The following is a 23,808-nucleotide window of genomic DNA, read 5'->3' on the forward strand; positions in this document are numbered from 1 at the left end:
CCTCCCGCTCTACCCTTACCACCAAGTAACGTCTCTGTGGAAAGATGGGCGTAAACACGATGGGGACCCGCCTCACTTCAGTAATTTATTAGCTAATGAAGGGCTACTCCGATCGACGTAGTTCGGTCTGAACTACAGCCATTTCCTAAGAAAAGCCAGAAGTGCTTTTCCTTATCAGCTAATGGAGTATTTACTCTTGGATCACACACTTAGAATTACCATGGCTTCCTGTCTCACCGACTCATTCCACAGCCAAGCCACACCTCCAAGTTGAGGGTGTCTGCCCCTTCGATGGGTGGTGTGGTAGGTTCCAAGCCCTCTCACAAGAAAAACATCTTTCATATAAAAGCTGGCATGAAACCGGAGGATGAAAATGAGAGTCACTGTGTGGCCACCTGCTCCAGTTAGGCATCTAGAATCTTCTGGCATTTATCAAGCTCTGCTTTAGTCCCAATCCCACTAGGGTAGCTACTGAGCCAGAAAATTCCAAGTAACCCCCCCCAACCCACACACACACCCATGTCACCTAACTGATGGGGCCCGACAGAGGACAGTTTTCAAAGGCAAAGATCCTGTTTGAGAAGAGCCGCCTGCATTTTGAAAGCGGCTTCACTCGGATGCTGTATAGCATCAGTGGGTTCACTCAGCAAGGCTGAGGTGGAGAAACCTGACAGGCTCTACCCAGCCCCCTCCTCCTCCAAGCGGTCTAATTGAACTAGATACCTCTGCCACTGTCATCTCTGTGGACTTTGAGGATGCAGAGCGGGCACAGGTGACACGGCTCAGTGTGGAAAGGCACTTGCCACCAGACCCAACCACCTGAGTCTGATCCCTAGGAGGCACACGGTAGGAGAGAACCAGCTCCTACATGCTGCCACCTGACCACTGTACCGGCAGGAAGCATTCATGAACCCCAAAAGGCCACCAAGGAGCCAACTTCCATACAATAACACTAGGGTCTCTATTCGAGCTCAAGCTTGGGCAACACCACCATCTCTGACACAGCAGGGCAGGAGGGCAAAGCCCTGAGCCCTCGGTGGGACAAGGCTTTATAGGAAATGACAGGAGAGTGAGGCCTGGCAAGCATCTCCTCAGGTAACCGTTGTAAGCCGACAGGCAGGTGCTCTGGAGCACACCCACGAATGATCTGTCTGAAAGCACATCTGAAACGATTGAGCTGATCTTTGATTGACTGTTGCTAGGAAGTATCTAGGGAGTAACTCTGGGGTGTGGGTCAAGGACAAGCCATGGGGTCTTTCCTGGGTTCAGCTATAGGTCCTGTTTTTTTTAAAATAGAGGCCGGTCCCAAGATGAAGTAGGTTAGGCCTCTCGCCACCACATGAATTGTGTGGCACATCTATGCACACATATAAAGTTAAGTTTTAAGTGATAAAAATGAAGAAGGCCTGGGCCTGTTCCTCACACAGGAACGAGGCTATGAGCCTGTTCTCCACACAGCTCTACTGCACACTAACACCAACATAAAAACGTAAATAGACAGTTGCTTCTAGTGAGGGGGTAAGCAGGACTTAGAAGTTAGAGACAGAGGCAGGAACAGAACTCACACTTTGTAACAAAATTCCTGGATAGCTCACTTGTCCATCCAGGCTGAGAGACACGGCTCTGGACCCAGAGTCACATTCGTCGCCGCACTCCCAGCTAATAGTCAAGACGGATATCTGAGACGGGCAGATAACAGAGGAACACGGATATGTGACTGGATGGACGGACTGAGAGAAGCTCGGCAGACTGTACATACGGATCAGTGGACGAATGGATGACTAACTAAATAAAGGAACAGGACTCACTGATGTGGGAAACTGAAATGTTTAACTACCAAAGTCAAACCGACAAGAAGCACTTGGGAATCCCAGCCATTACTGGGTTCATTCACCTTAAAAATAAAAATGATGAATAAAGTCTCCAAAGCCCACGAATTCCTCCTTCGAGCGTGCCCACATAGAATGTAAGGCACAGCAGCCACCATCTTCCTGTGGCTAACATCTCAGAGAACAGAGGCAGCGAGTGTCCGTTCAAAAGGGAGGACACTTTACGTGTGGAGGAAACCATGGGGGACACTGGGGATCTATTTGTCTCTTCAGCCGTGTTGGCAATTACTTGGAGGACTCCAAGTCAGGAAGAAGGCCTCTGCCAACTCAGGATAAGCCACTGCTTCCCTCCCGATCATGACGTTCCTGTGGATTACCTGGCGGTGAGGACCAGGCTCAGCGTGTGCCCTACAGCCTGGCCGTTTCCTGCCCTCCTCTCTCCTGGCATCAGCAGAAATACCAGACTGCGTTAACTCGGGAGAACAGGGCCACACTCAGAGTCTGCCCTTGCCAAGCGGCTCCTGGACCATCTACCTCTGTCACATCCGATTCATCACCCAGGGGAGGATGGGCTTGGAGACTGCAGTCTGCACGCGTTCAGAGCCAAAGGGCACGAGGAGGCTTCTGCCTACGTGCTCCTTAGCACTAGAAATCTCAAGGTCAAGCACCCGGGATGGAGGTCTTTGCATCAGAGGCCCAAAGGTAATATTTTCCTTTGACATCTTTTTCCTTTCTTTTCTGAGTGGGAAGCCTTCAAGTTTTGTTTTGTTTTGTTTTGTTTTGTTTTGTTTTGTTTATTTGTGGTAGATTTCTTTGATGAAAGCCGTGGATCTCGTCTCTCGCCCGGGGAGAATGTGCATGAGGACGTTTCCCTTTAATTTCAAGGGAACTTTACTGAGAGTTATTCAGAGAGTCCCCAGAGTGCAGAAATTCTAGGTTAATAGTCATTGACAGAAATGAGGCTATGAGCCTTTTCTCTAAACACAGCAGCACACCAACACCAACAGAAGAAAAAAAAAAATCAGAGTTGTTCTGAGTGAGGGGGCTAAGCAGGACTTAGAAATCAGACAACAGCATTCAAGGGACAGAGGCAGGAACACTCGGTCAGACCCCAGACTAGGCTACAGTGGGGCCCTGCTCAAAAATGGGACAAAGAAAAGAAAGAAAGAAAAAAGACAAGGAGGCATGATGGGAAGGGAAGTCCTCTTGGGATGGCTGGCAGGCCGAGAGTAGACCCAACGGCACCTTCAAGAATTTTCCCAGGCCTTGGCTCACTGACAAGAGCCAAGTTTCTTAAAATCCATATTGCATTAATGGCTTCTTTTTTTTGACAGTTGCAGACTACACGCTCGATAAATACTTATTGATTCATTGATTTCTTCCTGGGCTAGTGTTGCCAAGAATTAAACTCTCTGCACAATGGCTACACTATAGGGCTATAGGCTGCCTGTCTTTCCACCTCCAAGGGACTAGAGCTTCGGAAGTCTGACCAGTGGTTCTCTGGTGAGTAAAACAGAAGCAGTTTGACAGTTTTTCCTGGCCCCAACCAACTAAAAACACTGAGGTACCTACTGCCTGAGTTTTTAAGGAAACTGCCATTCTTCTGTCGACCTCTGAAGCCAAGGATTGGTTCTCATAAGTGAGGAGAGAGCCCTCTGCAGAGAGAAAAGGGAGAAGAAAGGTGTCCTTCCAAACTCTCCCTTCAGCAGAGGAGAAGGCTGCAGGATGAATCTGCTCAAACATTAATGATATAAAAGAGAGGGAGGGCCCTGGAAGGGAAGTATGAGTCTGTATTCTTGATGGACATTTTAAAACTCTGCTAGATTTCCAAAGCCCAGAGGAGTCGGATCATTATAATCTTGTCTTTGCAGGCCAAGAATAGCTCAAGATTTATGCTCCATGTTGGACAGACCTCCTCTGCCTGGATGCTGCGTCTGAGAAAATTGTGTAATCCTACCCTGGCTTTACCCAGCTCTGTGCCTGGGGTTCACTGGCACTCCAATTTGCCAAGAAGTGCCAGGTCAGCCCTTCCCAGGGAATTGTGCAGTCAAGGCACAGCTAAGACCAGTAAGCAATCAACACTAACAATGCGTTCGTGGGGGTGCCCGGTTGCTAATGGCTGAGCTCCAGGCTGTGGATTATGGTGGAAAGGTAATTCCTGAAGAGGTTTTTGATCCTCGGGCCCCAATCGGAAATCTGGGGGGTTTCATAAGATATCCCCAAATTATATGGTTGCTGTGGGAGTTGCTATAAAGAGGTACCTGAAAATGGAGATACAGAGATGGAAAATGTCTTTACAGTCACTGTCTTCTCAAAATAGGGGTGTGGGGGTGCCAATAGGTTAAGAAGTCACTAGAGTATGAAATACCCCTTGGATAGAACCATCTCAGGGTACCTGAGGGGGTGATGTGAGACTTCACGGGCTTTCCAGGAGCTTGCCTGTCACTAGGAACGCCACCGGAGAACAAGTGAGCAGTCTTCCAAAGCCATGGTGCAAAGATGCCAACAGTCAACTGCACCACAGACAGACAGACAGAACACCCCCACTCAGCTGGCACAGGGTCCAACTGCTGCTTTGCAAAAATTCTGTTATTTCAGCCTCTGAAATCCCTTCCCCTGGGTCGCAAAGCTTCTCTTTATTGTTATAAACAGAAACAACATATGGAGAGGAAGGCTTGCTTTCATCTTGGTTTCAGAGGTTTCTGCCTATAATGGAGGGAAGGCAAGGCAGCAGAATTCACACCATAGCACACAGGAAGGACAATGGAGGCCCAAGAGGGAAGGACCAGAGTGAAATACAACCCTCAAGTGTACAGCCCCCGTTGACCCTTATGACCTATTTCCGCCAACCGGGCCCCACCTTCCACCTCACAATAGCTCATCAAATAATATTGAACCCATTAATGGATGAACCCACTTATTAGGTCAGACCCTTATGATTTAATCTTTTGGAAATGCACTCAGCATGTTGGAAGGTGCGCTTTACAAACCTCCCAGGGGTTCTCAATCTCCCCAAGTTATCACGATTAACCATCTCAACCAGGAGACATTGCTGTGTGAGAGAGGAACAGTACCTTGTACCCACTGCTCATCAGGAAATCCACAGGAGCCAAGCCCTCGAGGACCTAAAGGAGGACAAGTTTTCTGGTAGTTGCTATGGGAGAAGTAGAAGTAACAGGGCAGGGAGAACATCACCACACCCTGTATGAAGCCCTCCCTGAGCTGGGCAGCAATAGGGGATCACGTCTGCAATGAGGCTCTTCTCCAGGCTGGGCAGCAGTAGTCGACCATGCTTTCAGTCTGTTATAACCCCGGATAGTGGGTTCTAAGGTGTGCCTTGTAGAAACTGTGCGCGTTTGTGAACCCTGCAAAGTGTAACCTTACTATACACTCGGAGAATGAGGAGACAACCCAGGGGTCATGCAGTAGACAATGCTCAACTTGCCTGTGCAGGGAACTGCAATTTGCCATTTTGGGGTCCAGTGTGGTTCACTGGAGTCTTGTTATGGACACAGCTTTGGTGTGGGAATCCCCACCCAGCTGCTTGTTTAGCTGCAATCCTTACGTTGGGCCATTGGCCTTTCATATCCTTAGCCCCAGGGCCATCAGACTTCAAGTTCAGCTGAGATGGCCAAATCGGTGCAGTGTATTGAGATGAACTCCAAAGCCTCCACATAGAGGGTAACAATGGGAACTCCCAAGCCTGTGTCTGGAGACTGAAGGCAGATATCGCCTCTTGGCCATGGTGTGGTCCATCTATTTCCTTGCTCTCTTTTTATTTTAGTAGCATGCTGTCTTAAGACACTCAGGTCGGGAGTACAGTTTGCCTCGACTGTATGAGGCGGTAGAGTCTATCATCAGCCTAGACCGAGTTACTCAACCTTCTGAGCTTTAGTTTCCTTATTAACAAACTGTGTCACAGGATTGGGGTGAAGCACAGACGCATGTCACAGAAAGATCTGGGACAGACATGGGCCAATGGGACATTAAAGGCCAGGGCTCCTCCCGGTCCTGTGCTGTGTGAGTGAGTAGAGGGCTCACCATGTCCCTTACTCTGTGCTTAACATAGAATTGGTGGTTCATCTTCTCCAACAGCCTGGAGCAGACAGAAGGTAAGGAAATAAAGACACCCTACTCTTAAAAGCATAGATGCAGAGTAGGTTGTGACTCGGTAGCTAACACCAGCCTTATGTGCTCAAAGTCTTGGGCTCCACCCCCAGCACTTGCTTTATACCCAACTTCTGAAAGCCAAAAGTCTGGGGATGTGTTTGTTTGTTTTTTAAGTGAGAACATTTATTTTTCAGACAATGAAGAAGATCAGCAATAGACAAAAGGGCGGGGGGGGGGAATCTGGACATAGAGCAAAAGGAAAAAACCACCGTAAAGAAAACAATGGTTCTATATTGTCAAACTATGCACCACTAAGTCTAAATTTGCATTATTAGATCTGTTTACATTACCAAAGAAATTTGAAATTGCCCGGCATGGTGGTGTACACCTTCAATCCCAGCACTAGAGAGGCAGAGGCAGGAGGAGCCCTGTGAGTTCAAGGCCAACCTGACCTACATATCAAGTTCCAGCACAGCCAGGGCTACATAGAAAGACCCTGTCTCGAACAAACAAATAAACAAACAAAAACAAGAAAGAAAAAGGAAGGAAGTGCTACACATAGAGCCCACTCAATCCATGCTCAGCCAAGCTTCCTGGGCTCTCACCAGTCAGTCCACTGCCCCAGCAAGGCCTTAAGCAACCCAGAGCCAAGACTGTAGAAACATGGTCTAAGGCCAACAGTGTTGATGTGAGTTAATTTCTAATATGGAAAACAACTACATTACTTAGCACTACATTTTGTAGTTCACTTTGGTCATGAATCAATAGTTAGGTGCACAAAGTGCCTAGGAGGACAGTCACCAAGTTAGACAAAGGGGGAGGGGGTTGGGGAGGTGGGTGGGGTGTAGGTGTGCACAGGCCACCGTGCACACATGGCAGTCAGAAGATTCTCTCCTACCTTTTATGTGGTTCCCATGGATAGAACTCAGATCTGCAGGCTCATCCACTGAGCTACCTCACAGCCCAAGACAGAGCTCTGGAGGGACGGTGACAAACCCTTAAAATCTGTGTCCATTTAAGGATAATTTATAATTATTTTTTGGTTTGGATTGGTTTGGTTTTTGAGACAGGGTTTCATGTAACTTGATTGGTCTCAATCTCGAAGAGCAGTGCCTCTGCTTACCAGGTGTGCCCATGTAGAATCTTTGCAGCTAAGATTCCCTGCCAAAGCCCACATCTTGGGATTGGAATACCATTTCTCCCATTGGATAATATATGAAGAAAATCTACAACAAGGCATATTTACAATGCTCAAGACACTGTTTCCTAGCCCCACAGGGACTCTTCTACAGAGGCCAGTGAGATGACTACCAGTATTCAGGGAGCTGGCACCTCCTACTGGTGTGGTCTTTGGACATCACCAATGAAAGAACATGGCCTGTCGGTCATGTGGCCTGATCAATAGTGTTCGTTCCTTCACCCTTCACTATGCAGGTAAAACAGAGGAGAATTTACCATCTGGTGATCATGTTCTAGCTTCACTGCAAACACAGCAAAGTGCCTCACCTCTGCCACAGTAACTGAGGTGAATCAGATAGATGGGAGTTTCTGAAGTTACTCTCTTGGAGGGATTAGCACAGTGAGGAAGGAGAAAGAAGACCACATCTTCATAGCCATTGCCCCTGGAGCCTTACGTGACAGCAACTGAGGAAAAGAGAGAATATCTGGTTGTCTGCCTCCTTTCAAGGGCTTCTGACTGTCTTGGGTTAGGGTTTCCATTGCTCTGAAGAGACCCCATGACTAAGGCAACTCTTATAAAGGACAACATTTAATAAGGGCTGGCTTACAATCCAGAGGTTCAATTCATTGTCACCAAGGCAGGAAGCATACAGCACCCAGGCAGACATGGGGCTGGAGGAACCAAAAGTTCTACATCTTGATCTAAAGGCAGACAGAAGACTGGCTCCCGGGTGGCTTAGGAGGAGGGTCTCAAAGTCAACCCCACAGTGACACATTTCCTTCAACAAGGCCACGCCTACTCCAAGAAGGCCGTACTTCCTAATAGTGCCACTTCCTGGGCCAAGCATATACAAACCACCACACTGACCAACCTCTGGGACTGGGGGGAGTGGGGTAGGCATCTGAAAGTGTAGATACAAATTTCGAAATCCAAGTAACTCTCTTCTTCCCCCAGCACAGAAGGCTTGGAGGGATGGCCAGCCTGCTAGCAAGAAGAAGGAAGAGCAAACTATGGCGGTCAATAGAAATTCTCTGTGACCTCTCTTGGAAGCCTGAAGGCCCTTGGGGATCCAGGCTATCACCCTGCTTCTATTTGGGCTGGCCCATCAACCAAGCATAGCCTCTAGGTTGGTTTCCCCTCTGCAGAACCTTCTGGCTTCCCAACGATTCTGTGAGCTTTGGATCAACAAGTTTCCTCTGCTTAATTCATCTAGGGATTCTGGACTTAAGAGACTAAAAATGCTCAATTTACAGTTAACTGGGGCCAACTTCCTGTTAAGAGTTTCGCCAACAGGACATTCACAGAGCAGCTGAACTCTATGCTCGTGAGTGGCTCAGATTGGACACCAGGCATACCACAGGAAGACCTGGGCCACACATCCTGCAGTGTTTTACTCTCGGGGGGGACACAACATATTACGAAGAAGCCATGATTTCTGCAAACCCCACACTTTGAGAGTTCTGTTGGGTGCATGGGCCATGGCTGTCTCTAAGTTGACATTTCTCTGGGGGAGTAACTGTCATCTGGGAGTGTGTGGCGTCTAGCAGAGCTCACATCTCAGCTCTGTTGCCATCCGGCTCCATGCAGGACTGTCACACGTCCACCTGGCCCGTGGCTAAATGCGATCCTGAGTACCCTGCAGGGCCAGGTACAGGGTTCGACTGGGTGCTTAGTGAACACCCAGAAGGTACTTCCTCCTGTTCACAGCTCATGTTTACATACTCGGGCTTCCAGACCAAATGTATAAACCCAACCCACAGGCAGAGAAGACAGCCCCCGACACCCAACAGGACACTGGTGAAACAGAGCCTGTGCAAGTCTTCCTGCCTTGTTTTCCCTCACTCAACACAACACAAGGCAGCTGCACGGAGCACCTGCCTCTCCCCTGCCCTCCTCCTCCACTCCAGGTAGAGTAGCTAACTCTCCCCCCACCCCCCGTCATCCGTTCTAGAAGGATTATAGTATGTCCTCTTAACTGCCTTATCCCAATCACCACCATCTCTTTCCTCCTGCAAACTTCCTCAGGTGCAAATGAGCCAGGTAGTGCCTTTCCACAGGCTGCCCTTCCCTGACTCCACCACCACACAGTTTGTGATGAGCTCCAAGTGTCCCCTCACAGCTCCTCCACCAGGACAGGGCTCTCTGCTCCTTCTCCGCCAGGACACTGCTGTCCACAGCCATCTGTAGACTCTGCAGTCTGCTCTCTTTATATTCTTGTTCCCTTTCACCGCAACAGTGGCCTGCAGACCCTGCTGTTCTGGGGTGTCATGCTCTCATTTCCTCCCACAAATAATTACCTTTCCTTAAAATAAATTGGTGAAGGACATATAACTTAATGTTTCCCAGTGTGACCACTTTCCAGTGAACATTCATGTCACTTGCAAGTTACCTCCAGTCATAACAAAACCAACCAACCAAACACACAAAAATGACCGTCTTCCAAAGCAAAATTCCACTCACTGGAAATGCCTCTCCTTGCTCCCCCACGGGCTTCCTGATACCTACCACCCTACTCTGTCTCTCTGTGACTACTTTAGGAACCCCACAGAAGATTCGTCATCTAGGACCCGTCCTTTGGTTACTGGCTTATTTGCTGGGCATATGGTCCCCAAATCCCCAGGTCCAAACACATGATAGCCTATGACAGGATTTCCTATCAATGCTGACCATAGCCCAACCTATACATACATCACAGTTTCTTTGCCCATCCATCCACTGATGGGCATCTGGATTGCCTCAGCCTTTTAGCGGCCGTGAATTAAGCTGCTAAGAATTTTTGGGTTATAGATCTAAAATCTATTTAGAATTGCTAGGTGATGTGGTAATTCTATTTTCTCCCCCTAAAACTGCTCTGAGAGAGACTGGTAAGACAACCTCCGTGACTGAACAGGGTGAGCGCAGTAAGCCCCCTTCCTGGTAATGCTCCCGTGGTGAGGGTAGTGTATGGTTAAGTCTGGCAAGTGAGAGAAAATGCTGTCTGTCAGATAAGGTGCCCAAAACCAACAGGAAGGCCTTTGCCCTGCTTCTTGAGGTCCCTAGGGGTATCGTAACATCAATGAATATTTCTTCAAATGCTATAAAACCTCTTAGATGGCAGGAATCAAAGCTCCATTTAGAATTTAGACACAGCTAAAGATTTGAAGCCTGAAGCACCTGGACCTCCTCTCTGCATATGCCGTCCCTCAGCCTGGAGCACCTCCCAGTACTGAGGTCACCCATCTCTGTCCATCATGTCCTTCCAGAAGCCTCCTGGGCTTGGCAGAAGTCAAGCTCCTCTGCTCCAAATGGCTCTGGTACTGCCTTGGACACTTTCTCATCTCCCTTACGGTCCATGTTCTCCTCTGGTGAAATGAGTGTCTCCATACAGGAGCTCTGTAAATGCTTCGGACAGATACATGCACGTGTAAAACCCTGCTGCTGTGGATCTGGGGGTGTCTAACGGAAGCCCTTAAGCTCACATGACAAGCACTTCACTCGTCGAACACTACATTTGGAGCTTAGACTCGTCTCCCACTTCCTTGGCCGACAGGACTTTGACTCACAAAGGAACGAGACGTACCAGTGACAGAGGCATGGCTACCATGAGGTTGGTTACTCCCTTCCCCACACCTGACGCTGGGGTTGGAGCATGTCTTATGTGGGGCTGACCTCGACGGGATAGATATCGACAGCAGCCTTCTTTCCTGTTACAGCAACCAAGTGTTGTCTAGGTATTGCTGAGCGTCCTCTGTCAGTGGCAAAGGGGAAATCACTCTAGCTCAGAACCGTTACGTCAAGGCGATGTGTGAGGACTTGGGCAGAGTTTATCTGCTTAGGGACCTTCTGAAAGGCAAAGCCTGAATGCAGATTAGGGACAATGCACAAAATCTCATCAGAAAGTATCTACAATACTTATTATCGCCTGCACATAATTCATAACTTGATATATCTTATGAATAATTAAATCTGCTTGGGAACCTCTCCCAACAGAACTTTTGGGAGAATATGAAATAATTTGCCACAGAATCTTGACCTTGGTCTGACTCATTTACAAAGCTCACATAAGTCTGGAGAAAGGGCTGTGTAAGAACTGCTTCACGGCATCTTGAAGAACTTAGGAAATCCAGGGAACAGAGAGAAAAACCTGTAGAATAAAAGTCCATGCTATGTTTAGCGCCATGAAATCTTGGGGCGGGGAGCAAAGTCTCTAGAACTACTCCATTTCTCTACTTTCTGCCTTGAGTATCCCTTAAAGGCAAAGACCTGGTGATGCTATTGAGACGTGTAAGCCTCCAGGAGATGGGCATTCGGGAGGCCTGTAGGCTTCTGGGTTTATGACCTTGAAAGGAACAATAGAATCCAGGCCCTTCCCTTCTCTAGGATGTGAGTGAGTGGTTGCCTCACCAAGTGTTCCTGCTTCAGTACAGAGCAGTGGCCCAGCCAACCTTGGACTGGAACCTCCCAAACTCTGGGTCAAAATACACCTTTCCTCTTGGGGAGAGTTACTTCTGTTATTTTGTGACAGTGGCAGGAAGCCGTTTCAAAACACTGGTAACAGACTTTGAACTCTCAGAGGAGAGAAATGTCACACAAGGGCACTTGGCAAAAGAGCAAGGCAGGGTCAGGGTGGGACTCAGAGAGGGAGAAAGGATAAGAATGCTCAGTTTCATACGCCAGCTGAAGTGGGCCCTGGACAAGGGTGAGGGGAGGATCTGCCGAAAATCAGCCCCGTGTCCTTTGGTGAAGTGAAAGTTCTGAGAAGAGTCAGTATTTAGCACAAGCATGACCTGCAGGGGTCTGCCTCATTCCCCTGAATCTTCTCTGTAGGAGATAAGTCGGAACGCAAACGTAGGGTTCAGTGGTCGAAGCTGAGGGCTTCTATTGGAAACCCCAGCGTCCATATAAAGACCCAGCAGTGCTGGGAAGACAGACAGTGGGATCTAGGATCTGACTAGCCAAGAAAGTGATTTCCCAGCTCAGCTCCAAACACACATGGGCACTTCACTGTCAGGGTCAAGAAACCTGCCTGAGATGCCTCTACTCAGATTTCACTCTTGTAGGTTATGACTGGTAGCAGGGTTTTTTTTTTTTCTGTACATACAAGGTTTTCTGCTCCTGTGGAAGCATCGTGGTTTAATTATGGAAGACAAAGACTTTCAATATTCCGTGCTGTCACTCCTTAGCAGCTAAGCACCAAGTTAGCATTGCATTAGAAAGTTTTTAAAAATTGCTGCTGAAATATTGCTGTCTTGGGTATCGTAGGTAATCATTAATGTCTTGAGTGTCGTAGATAATCATTAAATGGATTTTTGCTTGGGATTAGGACAGAATTTCCAGCAGTTTCGGAAGTGACCCGAACTGGTCCCTGCCGCTCTGCACCATGTATTTATGTGGGGCGGTTTTCTCGGCGCTGACTACTGTGAAATCAAAACATCGATCCGCTCTGAAAAGCACCGAGGCTGCTCTAAGGCCAGCAATGTCGCACATTTAGCCAAGATTTAATTACCTACATAAAAATAAACGCATCCACCTCATTACGCGGAATTGCTTTTCACGTTTAAGAAATAAGACGATTTTTATGAATACCAAAGAATTGCTTTCAAGTTTACGATTTATTATCAGTGAATGTTTGGCCTGTGTTCCTATTTTACATGCCTGAGGGTCACAGGTAAAGAGACCTCAAGCGGAAAATGTGAAGAACCCCCCCCCCACCAGAGGAGCAGAACTCAGGTGGTCCATAGACTGCTCTGCAGAGATTCAAAGCTGGCCTTGCACACTGGGCTTCTCTCTGCCTTGTGTGAGGGGGAAAGCAGAGCCCTCTGCCCTTTTCAAATCTGCAGTCTTTACCAAAGGACCCTTGAAGTGTGTAATTGTGTAATTGTGTGTGTGTGTGTAATTGTGTGTGTGTGTAATTGTGTGTGTGTGTGTGTATGTGTTAGGGGTGGGGTGGGCTAAGGGAATAAGAAAGGAACCCAGGCCAGTACTTCTTTTCTAAGAGCGGATTTTTTTTATAGTTACACTGTTTTCATGCTAATCTATTTCAGCTGTCTTCATTCATTCAAACCAGCCCCATTGCATGCGGCCGTCGGGAACTAAAGAAATGGAAGCTTCCTTCTTTTTCACTTTGTATGCTTCAGTCTGGTACATCCAGGGTAAGCCTTCCCTCCTCTCTTAAACCTCTGTGGGACCTCCCTCCAAGACAGACTGACATATGTGCCTTCTAGTCAACAACCAGCTCTAGTCATATGAGTGATGAAGAAAAACTATCGTGCCTACCTGTGAACCATAGGATAAATCATGTCCCCTCAAATCTACATGTTGAAGTCCCAATCCCGGTACCTCAGAATGCAGCCTGATTTGAAAATAGGGTCTTTACGCAGCAGGTCACGAAGCAGCCGTGAGGTCATTAGTGTTAGCCCAAACCCTAAATAACTGTTGTCCTCACAGGCCGGGAAAGGCCCACAGGCCCACACCCAGACACCATGTGTTGGTTAGCCTGCCGTCTCTGAGAGGAAATATACCCAAGGAGAAGGGTTTGTCTGTTTGTGGTTACTTGGCTCTGCTGCTTCTGGGTCTATGGCAAAGCTTCACCTCCTGGGAGAGAGTAAGTCACGGAGAAAGGTGCTCTCTTTGTTATGACTCAGAAAGAAGGCAAGGAGAAAGAACTGAGGTCCCGCAGTCCCAACAAACCGACCTCTTCCCACTAATTCCCATCTTTAACAGTTCCACCAACTAACTCCTAATACTGCTCAGGCTGCTGGCCGGGCCTTCAGCCTTTCGGGGAGCATTTGCCACTCAAACCATTGCACGGCATGGAACGGAAAGTAGAGGTTGGACAAGTACGCTACCAACAGGGCCGGGGGACATCAGAGTCAGCCACCACCAGAAGTCAGGATCTCTCTCCAGTCCTCAAAGGAACCAAGTCTGCTACCTCCAGCCAGGGCCTTCAGACCTCAAAACAGTAAGCACGTTTCTGCTGACTGAGCGATCTCACCTCTACCCTGGAGTGGTGGCCCTTTGTATGCAGCCCTAGAAAGCTAACCTGAGTCACTCTGAACCCTGTGTGAAAGTGGTGCTCTTAAAGCAGGTAGGAGTCTTCTGAGCTCCGTCAGCTGCCGTGAAGGGGCTTTGGATCCGTCTCAGGAATCCCTAGCCAGAATCCTGGCTTTGGGGCCCTGGGGCGGAGCAGGAAGATGTGTCTGTATCTGTGTCTGTATCTGTATCTGTATCTGTATCTGTATCTGTATCTGTATCTGTATCTGTACCTGTACCTGTATATGTATATGTATATGCATATATTATAATATATAATATATATCATATATTATATAATATATACAACATATAATACATAACATAAAATACATATCATATATTAATATTATAATAATATATTATATACAGAATATCACATATTAGATGTTATATTATATATTAATATTATAATTGTATATGTAATATTGCATGCTATATTTAACATTATATGTTATATTTTATATATTATCATCTATAATGTATATATTAATATATACTACATATGTATGTAGTATACAGCTAGACAAGGAATGAGGTGTATAATTTACTGCTGGATCAGGTGGATAGGCTTACAAATCTTGGTAGGAGCAGTCTCTGTAGCCCTGCTGTCTTCAGACCATAAATATCTGAGGGTAGGAAGCTATCTATGTCGATATTTCTGCTATACTGTCAACATTTGCATGCCATCGCTCTGAGCCAGAAACTCTGGGGTCCTTAGCATATTTATTCTCCAGGGCCTCATACACGTCTGCATGACCCCTTGGGGCTTGGCTCCGGAACCAGATCTAGAGAACAGGCCAAGTGGACATCACCATAGCTGAAAGGCCAAAGCCCTAGCAAGTTCAGGTGTCCCACATCCTACCTTCTGTGCATCTGCCTAGTCTCTGTCATGACCCTGACCAAGGCTCCATACACACTACCCTATCCACCCTCCAGAGCCCTCACCCACCACTCCCAGGCTGCCACCCATGTGTGGCCTATAAGGCCCTGTCCATGGCCTACTGACAAATGCAGACATCTGTGGCAAGATGGCTGACAGCCATTGCAGGGGAGGGGTGGGAAGACTGTTATTCCTCCTGTTGCCCAACTGCCCTTGCTTTCCCATTGCTCACCTGGGGTGTCACCTTCTCGTAGGTGTGGTAACTGCATCCTGATAGAGTCCCTCTCTCTGTGGGACAGATCCTTTCTCTGGCCCCATTTTCCTCATTAACATCTGGACAATGAGTTGTACTCTGAGCGTCTTCTATTAATCAGGCTGGTTATATTTAGGAAGTCACAGAACCAAGGCCAATCCTACAAGCAGGTATTATCAGCCTACCTCCATTTTGTAGATCAGAAAGAAGCTAAGGCTTCATCAGCCCACCAAGAACTGGATGTGATTTAAGTGTGCCCCCCAAGGTTCACGCCCTGGGATTTCATTCCCATTATAAGGTCATTGAGAACATGTTAACTTGATGTGATCTGGAATCATTTGAGAAGAGTCTCTTTTTTGATAAAGTAATATTTTTATTAACTATTTGAGAGTTTCTTACCATATGTTTTGATCATATTCAACCACCCAAAGTCCTCCTAGATCTACCCCACCTCCCTACCTTCCCAATTTCGCGACTATCTCCACCCCATCACCATTAAGTTCAGTTTGTTTGCCTAAATGCTCTCAAGTGTGAGCCTGTCCTGGAGTGTAGTTAACTTACCAATTAGTCACATCCTTAAAGAAAACTGGCCTCTCCCAAATACCAAGAGCTCCTCAACTAGGAGTATGCCCACCTCCCTGCCTCCATGTTGGGGTTTTGTCTGGCTGAAGTTTATACAGGTCTTATACATGACGTCACAGTTTCATTGAGTTCATATTTTCATCTGCACAGTTGTGTCTGGAAAAATTGTTTATTTTTATAATCATCCATCAGCTCTGGTTCTTATATCTTTCTGCTCCCTTGGGAATAGAGGGTCAATGAACAATTATATAGATCAGGTTGGCCTGTAGGCTTGTCTGTAGGAAACTGTTTGATTGTTAGCTGATGTAGGAAATCCCAGCCCATTATGGGTGACACCATTCCCTAGGCAGGGTGTCTTGAACAGTGAGAGGATAAAGCTGGCTAAGAGCAATCAAGTACTCATGCATCCGTCTGTCTCTGCTCTTGATGCAGATGCTTTAGGCTCCTGCCTTGACTCTCCCACAATGATGGACGGTAGCCTAGAACTGAGATCCGAAATTAACCCTTTCTCTCTTAAAGTTGCTTATGTCAGGGTGTGTTGTCATAGCAACAAAAAGAAAACTAAGATACCGCATAAATCTATGGGTTTCGAAAGAGGTACTCATAGGATTTTATTAGTATTAGAGATGGCCATAAAGTTAAAGGACCATAATTAAATTACATTGGTTTTAGAAAGAGGAAACAGTCAAAGGAGACATACAGGGTCCCTGTCTCTTGCCATGTAAGTACCCCCTGTGGCTCTGCCAGCAGGAGAGCCATCATACCCCCTCACTTTGACCTCCAGAAGTGTGAGACAAAGTACACATCTTTTCTTTATGACATTCCCAGTTTGTATCATTGCATTTTGATGCCAGCCAATGATTATGAGCAGCAGAGCCTAGATTAGGACCTAAACTGGTCCTCCTTCAAAACTCTGGCTGTGGTGGCACATGCCTTTACCCTAGCACTGAGGATCTCTGCCTCTGAGTTCAAGGCAAGCCTGTTCTACAGAAAGAGGTGCAGGACAGCCAGGACTCCACACAGAAACTCTGTCTCAAAACAAAACGAAACTCTAGCTAGAACCACATGCTAACATGAAAATTCAACTAAATCAAGAATCACATGTCAGGGACTTGGTAAATGGACCAATGTCCAACTGAAGTTCATTGATATTTCTGGGGATCAAGACTGGGTCTTAGCATAATGGACAGAACTAGAGCAAAACCTTGGGTCTTGTCAATTCAGAGCCAGGGAATACTAACCCCTAGGGTCCTAGACACCACAGCTCTCTCTTCCCTGGATGGTCATGTCTCTATTAGGAAAATATGACAGCAAGCACAATTTTTGTGCTTGTGATGACTAATCTTGAGTGTCAACTAGAGTACATCTAGAGTCAACTCAAACCCAAGATGCTGGGCATACCTCCGAGGAATTTTCTTGATTGGTCTATGTACATAAAACTTCTGACAATTTGTGGATAAATAAGAAAAGAAATGACAATGTTCCAGCTGTTGCTCACCTCCAGGAGCACCGGCTGAACTGACAAATGAAAAGAACGAGCTCATTGAAAAACCATAACCAGCTTCAGTTTCGTATAAACAGCCTACAGTGTCCCAAGTGTGCCCTGGAATAGAATTGCTTCTCTAGCAGCCATGGATGTAGAAAATCAAACCCAACTGTACATTGTTAAAGCGGCTGATTTACAAGGATCATGGAGAGCAGCCTCTCACTGTGAGAAAGGTCAGAGTTCGAAGAGAGAGGCCGAAAGAGGCCGTTAGTGAGGGTGTAGCCTCAGTTACAATGGCGACCCCAGATCCCAAAACCTTGGAGACTCCAGGACTGTTGAAGTTCACCAAGGTCAAAAGCAGGTAAGGAAAGAAGGTTGGCACAAGCTATGTGTATTTCTGATGGCAGATCTGGAGCCAGAATCTGGAGTGATCAAGTTCCCTTGTGTCAAACACTGAACTTTAGGATACGGATTTACTCCAGTGGGTTTTAGTTTTGCTTTGATCTGATTTCTCCCATGACCTGGCTCTTCTCCTTTGGAATAAGAGTATGTAAAAATTTTTTTAAAGTTATATTGAGCATTTTTAAGCACTGGAATTCATAAAGACCTCCAGTCTTTTAAATTGGACTATGTTTAATATTATCGTAACATGAGAGACCGTGAAGGACACGGACTTGAAGAGTTATGTCTTAAAGCGATGTGCTTTTAATGTCGTGTTGACAAGGAGTGGAGTGTCCTGGTTAGCTCTGGTTATTAACTTGAAACAGCCTACAATCACTTGAGAAGGGGAATTTCAGTAAAGGGATTTCACAATCGGCCTGTAGGCATGGATATAGGGAGTGGTCTTGTTAGGTGATGTGGGAGGTCCCCGCCCACCGTGGGCAACATCATTCCCTAGGCAGATGGCCATGGCTGTATGAAAAAGCTAGCTAAGCAAGAGCCTATGAATGAGTCACCAAACAGCACTTCTCCATGTTTCCGCTTCAGTTCCTATCCTGACTTTCCTCCATGATGGATGGCGACCTGGAAGTGTAAGCCGAATTGCTCATGGTGTTTGTCACAGCAACAGAAATGACATTATATTAGGGGAGAAAGAGCCATGCATGTGTGAGAGACTGGGACAAAGAAAGGCCTCGGGACTGTGGCAGTGTGAGGGAGAAATGGGGAGCTCAGCAGGGAAAACTGGCCCCCAGTTTGCCACCCCCCCCAAATAGGCACTGATTGTGGCTGCTGTTATTCCTGGTATAATAATCAAACAAGAGAACATCCATGATGACCTAGAGGGGTGCAGAGCCCAAGAGCCCCAGACCCACCCCCTCAGGAACCATTATAAGATGGTAAGATTTAAAAAAAAAAACTGAAATGCAATTTGCAGCAATGACAGAGCTGACTAGACAGCTGAGTTAGTGGGAATCTACGAGGTGGGGACACTCGTTTTTCCCCCTTGGGAAGATGGTGCCTAAAGGTCTTCTTTGCACTTCTACCTTACCTTTGTTGACAATCATGCCCTGATTGCACGGGCAATGATGGAGAGAAGAGGGTTAGGGGCAGGTGCTGGTCCTCTCCGGGGGAGTCATTCAGGAACTTATCTTAGACAAGGTCTGGGAAAGTTGTTTATATACAATAATTTCATCTGCCCCTTCCAGCTGCAGTGGCCAAGAGCAAGTCACACTCAAGGTCATTTGGACAGAAAAATACAAATGTGAGCCTACAGTCCAGGGCAAAATGAAAATGCAGAGTCCCTTGTCAAAATAGGACAAGTTACATCAGCACAGTGACAAGCACTCTTCAGAGGGGGAGACCCTGTGCGACTGTCCAGGGCGCCCAGCTATGAAGACAGCATCACTTACAGCTCAAAGGAACCAAAACAACCCCCCAAATCCACGGTGTTTAAAATACATCACCAGTAGAATGGAAGCCACAGGGAAACCAGACCAGAGCAGGAACATACACTCATCATTACAGGCCTCCCCAACCCTCACATCCCCGGCTGTAGCCCTTCCAGGTCTATCGTGGGACACCAGAAGTGAGAACCGGAGCTCGCTGGGCTTGGAGATGCAGTGCACAGGATAGGCTGCTGTTCAAGACTGGCGGAGCTCTGGGATTTCTGAAGAACACTGACATTCCCCCAACAATTAAGTCAAATTAACATAGTTCAAACAAAACATCTAATTTTAGCTATGTGTGACAATTCTGCCTCAACAGAAGAGACATCCCTTCCTCGTTCCAGGAGTGCTGTGCCAGGGAGACGCAGACTGGAAGGCGAAGCATTCTGACCCAGGCCTTCCCCTCAGGTCATCGACAGATTGCTCCTGTTTCCTGCCCCTGCCCTGTGCCCCCCGAAACCCCATAGGCTCCTGGAGGCTTCTAATCCCTAGCAATCAGTCTGCTGTCCCTCACACCTCCCTACGCATTAAGAAGCAGCAGCAACCTCCCTGCTGGTGTGGAACCTGAAGCCCTGAGGCTCTTGCAATGAACTACTTTTGCCTCTCCGTAAAACGGGAGAAACAACGCCCGCACTGTGATTCTAGCATGCAAGATGAAGGCAGGAGGATCACGTGCTTAAGGCTGGCCTACCCAGGTGGTTCTAGGCGATCTTGGACTACGTAGATCCCATCTCAGCACACCAACCACCATGGACATTGCTCAGTGCATATAGAGTACTGACCTCGTATATGCCAGAGCCCAGGCTTCCATTCCCGGTATTACATAAACACAGGCAACAATAAGGCCTATGTCGTCTGCTCCACTGGAGGCCCAAATGCTTTAGTGTTTATTTTCCTATGTGTCCGAGCTAAGGGTAAGTCACTAGATCCGTCCATTCAACTAATAGATTTAGGACCTATAAGATGTCCTAGGTGCCCCGTGCATGCCCAGCATGGAAAACAAACACTTAACCCAGTGGTTGGCAAGTAAGACCCAAAGGCTTAAGCCAGCCTACTGCCAGTTACTACAAACTAAGATTTTTCTTCACATTTTCACACGGCTGGGTGCAAGAGAGTAATATTTATGGACAGTAAAATCTGAGTCTCAGTGTCTTAGGGCCACTTTGGCTGCGGTGAAACACCATGACCAAAGCTACTTGGGGAGGAAAGAGTGTACTCAGCTTACACTTCCACAGCACTGTTTATACCGAAGGAAGCCGGGGCAGGAACCTAGAGACAGGAGCTGATGCAGAGGCCATGGAGGGGTGCTGCTTACTGGCTTGCTCCTCAGGGCTTGCTTAGCCTGCTTTCTTATAGAACCCGGGAACACAGCCCAGGGATGACTCCACCCACAGTGGGCGGGCCCCTGCCCATCCATCACTAAGGAAACGCCCTACAAGCTTGCCTACAGCCTGATCTTACAGAGGCATTTTCTCAATTGAGGCTCCCCCACCCCAAGATAAGGCTAGCCTGTGCCAAGCTGACATAAAACTAGCCAGCACACTGTGTTAATTAATAAGTTTATCAGTACAGTTCCATATTCTCGTTCTCTCTCTCCGCTCGCTCGATGCTTTCCTGATCTGGTCACTCAGCTGAGCATTTGCAACAGAGACTGAAATATTAACCTCTGCTGATTCACCGCAGGAGAATGTAAGACCCTTATTCAAACAAATGAACCATCGAGGGCTGTGATAGACAGACGACCGGTGCTCGTGAAACAATCTCTCTGCCCAGTACAGTCAGGAAAGCTCTCCAACAACACTGCCATCCGTCTGAGGCCGGTGTTCAGCTCTGACTCTCCGGGGAGTCACCAGAGACTGTTCCTTGACAGGAGAGATCCGGGACCTTGTGAACTGGTATGCCCTTTGATACTCTGTGTGCTATAGGACCAGAGCTGAAGAACAAACGTAGCGTTCGCCGCGGGCTGTGGCTTCCAGCATTCCCCACCCCTCCAAACTGAATGTGGCACCCCATGGACTAGGCACGAGAGCAAGGAATCCTCTGTTGAGGGCACATTCCTCCCACCAGACCCACGAGAGTGCTACAGCTGAACCTGAGACCCGTGGTTGCTGCCTCCTCTTCTGCAGGCACCGGCAGATCCTGAATAATTTAGCATCTGCAGCAGCAGCTCCGAGACAGATCCCGCAGCAGCTGTGCTGGCTGCCCCTGGCAGTAGGCCTGCTTCTACCCTGGACCACAGAACAAGGGCCCTCTCCTCGACAAGTCCCTCCCTCTGTTTTAGACACAGACGCTTTGCCTCTAATCTCTGGGATTTCTCACAGCCTGCAGAGGCGTTGGGCCTGGACACATATTCTAGAACTTGTTTGGCCGCTAAAAATAGCGGTGTGCTCTGGACATTTCCTTTTTCTTCCTACCAGTGTGTTTTCCCTTGAAGGAGAGGCATGTGGGATTTCCCAGATCCCCTCCGAGATGTTGTCTAACTAGCGCAATGCATCCCCACTGCGCCAGAGGCCAAGGCAGGAAGATGCTCGAGCCAGAAGTTCAAAGCTGGTCTGCACAACGTAACGAAATAAATAAAATAATAAATGCATAAAATGATAAATATATGGAAATAAAATATATAATTGGTATACATGTAAATAAAAGATATGTACATATATAAAATGGGTTAAGTATAAAGACATGTAAATTATAAAGATATATTCATATAGATGTATGTATATATTATATATGTATATACATACACATATGTATGTATATACATATACACACACACACAAGCTTGTCACCTAGTCTGGTCAAAGCTCTTCATTCTGCAGGTGAGGGGAAAATAAAGAGGCCCAAATGAGTGAAATAATTAGTTCCAAAGTCATGCAGCCATTGCTAAGGGGACCGACAGGACCAGTACTTATTCCCAACATATCTATCCCAGGCCACTATTCATATACCACAGGTATCCAGACATATTTTCCATTTCTCCCTCTCTATCTCTCCCCCCCTTTACACACACACACACACACACACACACACACACACACACACACACACCCCTGATGCACTGGCATCTTTTTGGAACCCTGATGCTGGGGAAGTGGACACAGGCAGATCCCTAGAGCTTGCTTTGCTAGTTGGGCAATAGCAGAACCCCTGGGCTTGGGGTTCAGACCCTGTCTCAAAAAATAAGGTGGGAGTGACTGAGGGAGACGCCTGAGGTTGGCCTCTGGTCTCCACTTCCTTGTCCACCAGAACCCGTGCATCACACAGACAAACATTTAAGCTGTGTTTAGCCCTTCCTAAGCCTTGTCTTCCCCTTCCTTTGCCCTTTCACAGCCAGGCATCTGGATGAGACCAGCCCTAGCTCTAGGAGTTGTGCCTTGATCTCCCCGTGCCTGTGAGTCTGTAAAATGGGTGTTCTGTGCACCACCCAGGACTGGGAGAGCCAAGAGAAAATGAGAGATGGGGTTCTTGCCATCTGTGTTTCCTGTTCCACTTCCCCTGTGGAGGAAGCGTCCAACACAGCCAGGCAATTCCGGCTGTTCTCCTGCTGAAAGCAAACAGGGTAGGCAGGTGATTGCTGAGGAGATGGGAAAATGATAGGAACCCTGATCTACAGATCCTACCCACGCCACCGAGTGTCTGTTACAAACTGGGGCTCCGGAGAAACAGGCTGAGATTTTACCCCAGCTCTGACACTAACTCAGTGTGAAACACACTTAGTCTGCTCTCTGTGACTAGAAGCATGTCACCCGTTCCCCGCAGAGATGCAAGGAGGATTGATAGCACAGTACCTCAGAGGGCGTGTGGGGACCACTGGGCTCTGATCTAGGTTCCTGTGCATCTTCCTTCCCAGGGCTCTCAGAGGTAGAGCATCCAAGAGCTTGTCTCCCAAAACACAACTACAGAATATTTCTAGTTGATGGCAGCCCCAAGCAAGCCATCACTTCTCCTCCCCAAACTGTGCGGAACAGCTACTGTGGAAGGTTTTTAGCACCCCATGAAGACAGGGAAGCAATGCCCTTGAGAATGGTGGAGACGGCTCCTGGGTCAGAGACGGACTCCAAAAGAATTCCGTGGCAGGGTAATTTCAGGGGCACTGCTGGAGATCTCGCATGGGGAAGGATTGGGTTCAAGGCCCTACTGAGCTACATGGCGAGGCCCTGCCTCAAATGTCCAAGACGCTCTGGAGACGTTGGCCTAGCGTGTGTAAGGCACTGGGTTCCAATCCCAATATTGCAAAAACAAAAAAATCAACAGAATTTCAGAAAATACAGTAAATAGAAAGTCTAGAATTTCCCCGAGGTAGATAAGTTCACTTTCACTCTGGTTTAGATGTTTAGTGTCCCCAGGATGGCACTGTTGGGGGTATGGTAGGACTTAGGGGGAAGTACAAAGGTCTCTGGGAACATGCCTCTAAGAGGCATTCTGGGACTCCAGCTTTCTGTGGTTTGGGTAGGTTTCCACTGGGTACTCTCTGAGGGCTGCTGCCACGTGGCACTCCAGTCAGAGATCTAAAAACAATATGACTACCTGAGTATGGTCTTGAGCCTCCAAAACTACTGTAAGCCAAAATAAACCTTTCTCTTTCTGG

The 23,808-nt window shown here is 47.5% G+C and overlaps 1 protein-coding gene and 1 long non-coding RNA gene across 2 annotated transcripts in view; one reads left to right on the forward strand and one right to left on the reverse strand.

Moving 5' to 3' along the window:
- Ank1 (ankyrin 1) overlaps positions 1 to 23,808 on the reverse strand; it is a 176,086-nt gene that overhangs the window by 140,117 nt on the left and 12,161 nt on the right. The gene's annotated exons all lie outside the window — the stretch shown is intronic.
- On the forward strand, positions 3,164 to 4,495 carry LOC116915087. The gene is made up of 2 exons (XR_004389795.1): positions 3,164 to 3,332; positions 3,701 to 4,495. It is a non-coding gene; the product is annotated as an uncharacterized LOC116915087 (long non-coding RNA).

Source organism: Rattus rattus, chromosome 13 (genome assembly GCF_011064425.1).
Source record: "Rattus rattus isolate New Zealand chromosome 13, Rrattus_CSIRO_v1, whole genome shotgun sequence".
NCBI lineage: Eukaryota > Metazoa > Chordata > Mammalia > Rodentia > Muridae > Rattus > Rattus rattus.